This window comes from Schistocerca gregaria, unplaced genomic scaffold (genome assembly GCF_023897955.1).
Source record: "Schistocerca gregaria isolate iqSchGreg1 unplaced genomic scaffold, iqSchGreg1.2 ptg000198l, whole genome shotgun sequence".
NCBI classification, from domain to species: Eukaryota; Metazoa; Arthropoda; class Insecta; order Orthoptera; family Acrididae; genus Schistocerca; species Schistocerca gregaria.
In genome coordinates, this window is record NW_026061736.1 from 12,917,446 (window position 1) to 12,928,131 (window position 10,686).

Below are 10,686 nucleotides of genomic sequence, written 5' to 3' on the forward strand. Positions count from 1 at the left end.
CCAGATCGTCACATTGGCCCCTCTTCTCTGAAACGGTTGTACTTATCGTCTGCAAAGCTATGTCGCGTGCTGCGTTATGCGGAGACACTAAAAGCACCATAGTAGAGCACAGATGAAGCTTCTAAGTTGATGTAATAAACAGTAAAAAGTAGTACAATTCAAGTTTTAGGTATAGATTATTGACTTTTTAGCTGGCTTTGGTGCCTTGGACATGAGCTAGGACCTTAAGATTCTGCATGAAAGAAAGACTAGCAGCCGAGTTGCACGGGAGAATGTGACAAGTGTTCAAATGTAGTAAAAACCTGAGAAATCCGTCCGTTTTCGTCATTTGTTATCGAATCGACTTAAAGCCAGATCGTCACATTGACCGATCTTCTCTCTGAAACGGTAGTACTTATCGTCTGCAAAGCTATGACGCGTGCTGCGGTATGCGGAGACACTAAAAGCACCATAGTAGAACACAGATGAAGCTTCTAAGTTGATGTAATAACCAGTAAGAAGTAGTACAGTTCAAGTTTTAGATATCGATTATTGACTATTTTGCTGGCTTTTGTGCCTTGGACATGAGCTAGGAGCTTAAGATTCTGCATGAAAGGAGGACTAGCAGCCACGTTGCACGGGAGTATGTGAGAAGTGTTCATATGTAGTAAAAACCTTAGAAATCCGTCCGTTTTCGTCATTTGTTATCGAATCGACTTAAAGCCAGATCGTCACATTGGCCGCTCTTCTCTCTGAAACGGTTGTACTTATCGTCTGCACAGCTATGTCGCGTGCCGCGGTATGCGGAGACACTAAAAGGACCATAGTAGAACATAGATGAAGCTTCTAAGTTGATGTAATAGCCAGTAAGAAGTAGTACAATTTACGTTTTAGGTATCGATTTTTGACTTTTTTGCTGGCTTTGGTGCCTTGGACATGAGCTAGGACCTTAAGATTCTGCATGAAAGGAGGACTAGCAGCCGAGTTTCATGGGAGAATGCGAAAAGTGTTCATATGTAGTAAAAACCTGAGAAATCCGTCCGTTTTCGTCATTTGTTATCGAATCGACATAAAGCAAGATCGTCACATTGGCCGCTCTTCTCTCTGAAACCGTTGTACTTATCGTCTGCAAAGCTATGTCGCGTGATGCGGTATGCGGAGACACTAAAAGCACCATAGTAGAACACAGATGAAGCTTCCAAGTTGATGTAATAGCCAGTAAGAAGTAGTACAATTTACGTTTTAGGTATCGATTTTTGACTTTTTAGCTGGCTTTGGAGCCTTGGACATGAGGTAGGACCTTAAGACTCTGCATGAAAGGAGGACTAGCAGCCGCGTTGCACGGGAGTATTGTGAAAAGTGTTCATATGTAGTAAAAACCTGCGAAATCCGTCCGTTTTCGTCATTTGTTATCGAATCAACTTGAAGCCAGATCGTCGCATTGGCCGCTCTTCTCACTGAAACGGTTGTACTTATCGTCTGCAAAGCTATGTCGCGTGATGCGGTATGCGGAGACACTAAAAGCACCATAGTAGAACACAGATGAAGCTTCCAAGTTGATGTAATAGCCAGTAAGAAGTAGTAAAATTCAAGTTTTAGGTATCGATTACTGACTATTTTGCTGGCTTTGGTGCCTTGGACATGAGCTAGGACCTTAAGATTCTGCATGAAAGAAGAACTAGCAGCCGCGTTGCACGGGAGTATGTGAAAAGTGTTCATATGTAGTAAAAACCTGAGAAATCCGTCCGTTTTCGTCATTTGTTATCGAATCGACTTAAAGCCAGATCGTCACATTGGCCCCCTCTTCTCTGAAACGGTTGTACTTACCGTCTGCAAAGCTATGTCGCGTGCTGCGGTATACGGAGACACTAAAAGCACCATAGTAGAACACAGGTGAAGCTTCTAAGTTGATGTAATAGCGAGTGAGAAGTAGAACAATTCAAGTCTTAGGAATCGATTATTGACTTTTTAGCTGGCTTTGGTGCCTTGGACATGAGCTAGGACCTTAAGATTCAGCATGAAAGGAGGACTAGCAGCCGAGTAGCATGGGAGAATGTGAAAAGTGTTCATATGTAGTAAAAATATGAGAAATCCGTCCGTTTTCGTCATTTGTTATCGAATCGATTTAAAGCCAGATCGTCACATTGGCCGCTCTCCTCTCTGAAACGGTTGTACTTATCGTCTGCAAAGCTATGTCGCGTGCTGCGTTATGCGGAGACACTAAAAGCACCATGATTGAACACAGATGAATCTTCTAAGTTGATGTAATAGCAAGCAAGAAGTAGTACAATTCAAGTTTTAGGTATCGATTATTGACTTTTTAGCCGGCTTTGGTGCCTTGGACATGAGCTAGGACCTTACGATTCTGCATGAAAGGAGGACTATCAGCCGAGTTGCACGGGAGAATGTGAAAAGTGTTCATATGTAGTAAAAAACTGAGAAATCCGTCCGTTTTCGTCATTTGTTATGGAATCGACTTAAAGCCAGATCGTCACATTGGCCGCTCTTCTCACTGAAACGGTTGCACTTATCGTCTGCAAAGCTATGTCGCGTGCTGCGTTACGCGGAGACACTAAAATCACCACAGTGGAACACAGATGAAGCTTCTAAGTTGATGTAATAAACAGTAAAAAGTAGTACAATTCAAGTTTTAGGTATAGATTATTGACTTTTTAGCTGGCTTTGGTGCCTTGGACATGAGCTAGGACCTTAAGATTCTGCATGAAAGAAAGACTAGCAGCCGAGTTGCACGGGAGAATGTGACAAGTGTTCAAATGTAGTAAAAACCTGAGAAATCCGTCCGTTTTCGTCATTTGTTATCGAATCGACTTAAAGCCAGATCGTCACATTGACCGATCTTCTCTCTGAAACGGTAGTACTTATCGTCTGCAAAGCTATGACGCGTGCTGCGGTATGCGGAGACACTAAAAGCACCATAGTAGAACACAGATGAAGCTTCTAAGTTGATGTAATAACCAGTAAGAAGTAGTACAGTTCAAGTTTTAGATATCGATTATTGACTATTTTGCTGGCTTTTGTGCCTTGGACATGAGCTAGGAGCTTAAGATTCTGCATGAAAGGAGGACTAGCAGCCACGTTGCACGGGAGTATGTGAGAAGTGTTCATATGTAGTAAAAACCTTAGAAATCCGTCCGTTTTCGTCATTTGTTATCGAATCGACTTAAAGCCAGATCGTCACATTGGCCGCTCTTCTCTCTGAAACGGTTGTACTTATCGTCTGCACAGCTATGTCGCGTGCCGCGGTATGCGGAGACACTAAAAGGACCATAGTAGAACATAGATGAAGCTTCTAAGTTGATGTAATAGCCAGTAAGAAGTAGTACAATTTACGTTTTAGGTATCGATTTTTGACTTTTTAGCTGGCTTTGGTGCCTTGGACATGAGCTAGGACCTTAAGATTCTGCATGAAAGGAGGACTAGCAGCCGAGTTTCATGGGAGAATGCGAAAAGTGTTCATATGTAGTAAAAACCTGAGAAATCCGTCCGTTTTCGTCATTTGTTATCGAATCGACATAAAGCAAGATCGTCACATTGGCCGCTCTTCTCTCTGAAACCGTTGTACTTATCGTCTGCAAAGCTATGTCGCGTGATGCGGTATGCGGAGACACTAAAAGCACCATAGTAGAACACAGATGAAGCTTCCAAGTTGATGTAATAGCCAGTAAGAAGTAGTACAATTTACGTTTTAGGTATCGATTTTTGACTTTTTAGCTGGCTTTGGAGCCTTGGACATGAGGTAGGACCTTAAGACTCTGCATGAAAGGAGGACTAGCAGCCGCGTTGCACGGGAGTATTGTGAAAAGTGTTCATATGTAGTAAAAACCTGCGAAATCCGTCCGTTTTCGTCATTTGTTATCGAATCAACTTGAAGCCAGATCGTCACATTGGCCGCTCTTCTCACTGAAACGGTTGTTCTTATCGTCTGCAAAGCTATGTCGCGTGATGCGGTATGCGGAGACACTAAAAGCACCATAGTAGAACACAGATGAAGCTTCCAAGTTGATGTAATAGCCAGTAAGAAGTAGTAAAATTCAAGTTTTAGGTATCGATTACTGACTATTTTGCTGGCTTTGGTGCCTTGGACATGAGCTAGGACCTTAAGATTCTGCATGAAAGAAGAACTAGCAGCCGCGTTGCACGGGAGTATGTGAAAAGTGTTCATATGTAGTAAAAACCTGAGAAATCCGTCCGTTTTCGTCATTTGTTATCGAATCGACTTAAAGCCAGATCGTCACATTGGCCCCTCTTCTCTGAAACGGTTGTACTTACCGTCTGCAAAGCTATGTCGCGTGCTGCGGTATACGGAGACACTAAAAGCACCATAGTAGAACACAGGTGAAGCTTCTAAGTTGATGTAATAGCGAGTGAGAAGTAGAACAATTCAAGTCTTAGGAATCGATTATTGACTTTTTAGCTGGCTTTGGTGCCTTGGACATGAGCTAGGACCTTAAGATTCAGCATGAAAGGAGGACTAGCAGCCGAGTAGCATGGGAGAATGTGAAAAGTGTTCATATGTAGTAAAAATATGAGAAATCCGTCCGTTTTCGTCATTTGTTATCGAATCGACTTAAAGCCAGATCGTCACATTATCCCCTCTTCTATGAAACGGTTGTACTTATCGTCTGCAAAGCTATGTCGCGTGATGCGGTATGCGGAGACACTAAAAGCACCATAGTAGAACACAGATGAAGCTTCCAAGTTAATGTAATAGCCAGTAAGAAGTAGTACAATTCAAGTTTTAGGTATAGATTATTGACTTTTTAACTGGCTTTGGTGCCTTGGACATGAGCTAGGACCTTAAGATTCTGCATGAAAGAAGGACTAGCAGCCGAGTTGCACGGGAGAATGTGACAAGTGTTCATATGTAGTAAAAACCTGAGAAATCCGTCCGTTTTCGTCATTTGTTATCGAATCGATTTAAAGCCAGATCGTCACATTGGCCGCTCTCCTCTCTGAAACGGTTGTACTTATCGTCTGCAAAGCTATGTCGCGTGCTGCGTTATGCGGAGACACTAAAAGCACCATGATTGAACACAGATGAATCTTCTAAGTTGATGTAATAGCAAGCAAGAAGTAGTACAATTCAAGTTTTAGGTATCGATTATTGACTTTTTAGCCGGCTTTGGTGCCTTGGACATGAGCTAGGACCTTACGATTCTGCATGAAAGGAGGACTATCAGCCGAGTTGCACGGGAGAATGTGAAAAGTGTTCATATGTAGTAAAAAACTGAGAAATCCGTCCGTTTTCGTCATTTGTTATGGAATCGACTTAAAGCCAGATCGTCAAATTGGCCGCTCTTCTCTCTGAAACGGTTGTACTTATCGTCTGCAAACCTATGTCGCGTATTGCGGTATGTGGAGACACTAAAAGCACCATAGTAGAACACAGATGAAGCTTCTAAGTTGATGTAATAGCCAGTAAGAATTAGTACGATTCAAGTTTTAGGTATCGATTATTGACTTTTTAGCTGGCTTTGGTGCCTTGGACATGAGCTAGGACCATAAGATTCTGCATGAAAGGAGGACCAGCAGCGGAGTTCCACGGGAGAATGTGAAAAGTGTTCATATGTAGTAAAAACCTGAGAAATCCGTTCGTTTTCGTCATTTGTTATTGAATCGACTTAAAGCCAGATCGTCACATTGGCCGCTCTTCTCTCTGAAACGGTTGTACTTATCGTCTGCAAAGCTATGTCGCGTGCTGCGGTATGCGGAGACACTAAAAGCACCATAGTAGAACACAGATGAAGCTTCTAAGTTGATGTAATAGCCAGTACGAAGTAGTACAATTCAAGTTTTAGGTATCGATTATTGACATTTTAGCTGGCTTTGGTGCCGTGGACATAAGCTAGGACCTTAAGATTCTGCATGAAAGGAGGATTAGCAGCCGAGTTGTACGGGAGAATGTGAAAAGTCTTCATATGTAGTAAAAACCTGAGAAATCCGTCCGTTTTCGTCATTTGTTAAGGAATCGACTTAAAGCCAGATCGTCACATTGCCGCTCTTCTCTCTGAAACGGTTGTACTTATCGTCTGCAAAGCTATGTCGCGTGCTGCGTTATGCGGAGACACTAAAAGCACCATAGTAGAACACAGATGAAGCTTCTAAGTTGATGTAATAGCCAGTAAGAAGTAGTACAATTCAAGTTTTAGGTTCTCATTAATTACTTTTTAGCTGGCTTTGGTGCCTTGGACATGAGCTGGGACCTTAAGATTCTGCATGAAAGGAGGACTAGCAGGCGAGTTGTACGGGAGAAAGTGAGAAGTGTTCATATGTAGTAAAAACCTGAGAAATCCGTCCGTTTTCGTCATTTGTTATCGAATCGACTTAAGGCCAGATCGTCACATTGGCCACTCTTCTCTCTGAAACGGTTGTACTTATCGTCTGCAAAGCTATGTCGCGTGCTGCGGTATGCGGATACACTAAAAGCACCATAGTAGAAAACAGATGAAGCTTCTAAGTTGAGGTAATAGCCAGTAAGAAGTAGTAAATTCAAGTTTTAGGTATCGATTATTGACATTTTAGCTGGCTTTGGTGCCTTGGACATCAGCTAGGACCTTAAGATTCTGCATGAAAGGATGACTAGCAGCCGAGTTGCACGAAAGAATGTGAAAGGTGTTCATATGTAGCAAAAATCTGAGAAATACGTCCGTTTTCGTCATTTGTTATCGAATCGACTTAAAGCCAGATCGTCACATTGGCCGCTCTTCTCTCTGAAACGGTTGTACTTATCGTCTGCAAAGCTATGCCGCGTGCTGCGTTATGCGGAGACACTTAAGTCACCATAGTGGAACACAGATGAAGCTTCTAAGTTGTGTAATAGCCAGTAAGAAGTTGTACAATTTACGTTTTAGGTATCGATTATTGATTTTTAGCTGGCTTTGGTGCCTTGGACATGAGCTAGGACCTTAAGATTCTGCATGAAACGAGGACAAGCAGTGGAGTTCCACGATAGATTGTGAAACGAGTTCATATGTAGGAAAAACCTGAGAAATCCGTTCGTTTTCGACATTTGTTATCGAATCGACTTAAAGCCAGATCGTCACATTGGCCGCTCTTCTCTCTGAAACGGTTGTACTTATCGTCTGCAAAGCTATGTCGCGTGCTGCGGTATGCGGCGACACTAAAAGCACCATAGTAGAACACAGATCAAGCTTCTAAGTTGATTTAATAGCCAGTAAGAAGTAGTACAATTCAAGTTTTAGGTATCGATTATTGACATTTTAGCTGGCTTTGGTGCCTTGGACATGAGCTAGGACCTTAAGATTCTGCATGAAAGGATGACTAGCAGCCGAGTTGCACGAAAGAATGTGAAAGGTGTTCATATGTAGTAAAAATCTGAGAAATACGTCCGTTTTCGTCATTTGTTATCGAATCGACTTAAGGCCAGATCGTCACATTGGCCACTCTACTCTCTGAAACGGTTGTACTTATCGTCTGCAAAGCTATGTCGCGTGCTGCGGTATGCGAAGACACTAAAAGCACCATAGTAGAACACAGATGAAGCTTCTAAGTTGATGTAATAGCCAGTAAGAAGTAGTACAATTCAAGTTTTAGGTATCGATTATTGACATTTTAGCTGGCTTTGGTGCCTTGGACATGAGCTAGGACCTTAAGATTCTGCATGAAAGGATGACTAGCAGCCGAGTTGCACGAAAGAATGTGAAAGGTGTTCATATGTAGTAAAAACCTGAGAAATCCGTCCGTTTTCGTCATTTGTTATCGAATCGATTTAAAGCCAGATCGTCACATTGGCCGCTCTCCTCTCTGAAACGGTTGTACTTATCGTCTGCAAAGCTATGTCGCGTGCTGCGTTATGCGGAGACACTAAAAGCACCATGATTGAACACAGATGAATCTTCTAAGTTGATGTAATAGCAAGCAAGAAGTAGTACAATTTACGTTTTAGGTATCGATTATTGACTTTTTAGCCGGCTTTGGTGCCTTGGACATGAGCTAGGACCTTACGATTCTGCATGAAAGGAGGACTATCAGCCGAGTTGCACGGGAGAATGTGAAAAGTGTTCATATGTAGTAAAAAACTGAGAAATCCGTCCGTTTTCGTCATTTGTTATGGAATCGACTTAAAGCCAGATCGTCAAATTGGCCGCTCTTCTCTCTGAAACGGTTGTACTTATCGTCTGCAAAGCTATGTCGCGTGCTGCGTTACGCGGAGACACTAAAATCACCACAGTGGAACACAGATGAAGCTTCTAAGTTGATGTAATAGCCAGTAAGAAGTAGTACAATTCAAGTTTTAGGTATCGACTATTGACTTTTTAGCTGGCTTTGATGCCTTGGACATGAGCTAGGACCTTAAGATTCAGTATGAAAGGAGGCCTAGCAGCCGCGTTGCATGGGAGAATGTGAAAAGTGTTCATATGTAGTAAAAACCTGAGAAATCCGTCCGTTTTCGTCATTTGGTATGGAATCTACTTAAAGCCAGATCGTCATATTGGCCGCTCTTCTCTCTGAAACGGTTGTACTTATCGTCTGCAAACATATGTCGCGTGCTGCGGTATGTGGAGACACTAAAAGCACCATAGTAGAACACAGATGGAGCTTCTAAGTTGATGTAATAGCCAGTAAGAATTAGTACGATTCAAGTTTTAGGTATCGATTATTGACTTTTTAGCTGGCTTTGGTGCCTTGGACATGAGCTAGGACCATAAGATTCTGCATGAAAGGAGGACCAGCAGCGGAGTTCCACGGGAGAATGTGAAAAGTGTTCATATGTAGTAAAAACGTGAGAAATCCGTTCGTTTTCGTCATTTGTTATTGAATCGACTTAAAGCCAGATCGTCACATTGGCCGCTCTTCTCTCTGAAACGGTTGTACTTATCGTCTGCAAAGCTATGTCGCGTGCTGCGGTATGCGGAGACACTAAAAGCACCATAGTAGAACACAGATGAAGCTTCTAAGTTGATGTAATAGCCAGTACGAAGTAGTACAATTCAAGTTTTAGGTATCGATTATTGACATTTTAGCTGGCTTTGGTGCCGTGGACATAAGCTAGGACCTTAAGATTCTGCATGAAAGGAGGATTAGCAGCCGAGTTGTACGGGAGAATGTGAAAAGTCTTCATATGTAGTAAAAACCTGAGAAATCCGTCCGTTTTCGTCATTTGTTAAGGAATCGACTTAAAGCCAGATCGTCACATTGCCGCTCTTCTCTCTGAAACGGTTGTACTTATCGTCTGCAAAGCTATGTCGCGTGCTGCGTTATGCGGAGACACTAAAAGCACCATAGTAGAACACAAATGAAGCTTCTAAGTAGATGTAATAGCCAGTAAGAAGTAGTACAATTCAAGTTTTAGGTTCTCATTAATTACTTTTTAGCTGGCTTTGGTGCCTTGGACATGAGCTAGGACCTTAAGATTCTGCATGAAACGAGGACCAGCAGCGGAGTTCCACGGTAGAATGTGAAACGTGTTCATATGTAGGAAAAACCTTAGAAATCCGTTCGTTTTCGACATTTGTTATCGAATCGACTTAAAGCCAGATCGTCACATTGGCCGCTCTTCTCTCTGAAACGGTTGTACTTATCGTCTGCAAAGCTATGTCGCGTGCTGCGGTATGCGGCGACACTAAAAGCACCATAGTAGAACACAGATCAAGCTTCTAAGTTGATTTAATAGCCAGTAAGAAGTAGTACAATTCAAGTTTTAGGTATCGATTATTGACATTTTAGCTGGCTTTGGTGCCTTGGACATGAGCTAGGACCTTAAGATTCTGCATGAAAGGATGACTAGCAGCCGAGTTGCACGAAAGAATGTGAAAGGTGTTCATATGTAGTAAAAATCTGAGAAATACGTCCGTTTTCGTCATTTGTTATCGAATCGACTTAAGGCCAGATCGTCACATTGGCCACTCTTCTCTCTGAAACGGTTGTACTTATCGTCTGCATAGCTATGTCGCGTGCTGCGGTATGCGAAGACACTAAAAGCACCATAGTAGAACACAGATGAAGCTTCTAAGTTGATGTAATAGCCAGTAAGAAGTAGTACAATTCAAGTTTTAGGTATCGATTATTGACATTTTAGCTGGCTTTGGTGCCTTGGACATCAGCTAGGACCTTATGATTCTGCATGAAAGGAGGATTAGCAGCCGAGTTGCATGGGAGAATGTGAAAAGTGTTCATATGTAGTAAAAACCTGAGAAATCCGTCCGTTTTCGTCATTTGTTATGGAATCGACTTCAAGCCAGATCGTCACATTGCCGCTCTTCTCTCTGAAACGGTTGTACTTATCGTCTGCAAAGCTATGTCGCGTGTTGCGTTATGCGGAGTCACTAAAATCACCATAGTATAACACAGATGAAGCTTCTAAGTTGATGTAATAGCCAGTAAGAAGTAGTACAATTCAAGTTTTAGGTATCAATTATTGCCTTTTTGCTGGCTTTGATGCCTTGGACGTGAGCTAGAACCTTAAGATTCTGCATGAAAGGAGGACTAGCAGCCGAGTTGCACGGGAGAATGTGAAAAGTGTTCATATGTAGTAAAAACCTTAGAAATTCGTCCGTTTTCGTCAATTTGTTATCGAATCGACTTAAAGCCAGATCGTCACATTGGCCGATCTTCTCTCTGAAACGGTTGTACTTATCGTCTGCAAAACTATGTCGCGTGCTGCGGTATGCGGAGACACAAAAACCACCATAGTAGAACACAGATGAAGCTTCTAAGTTGATGTAA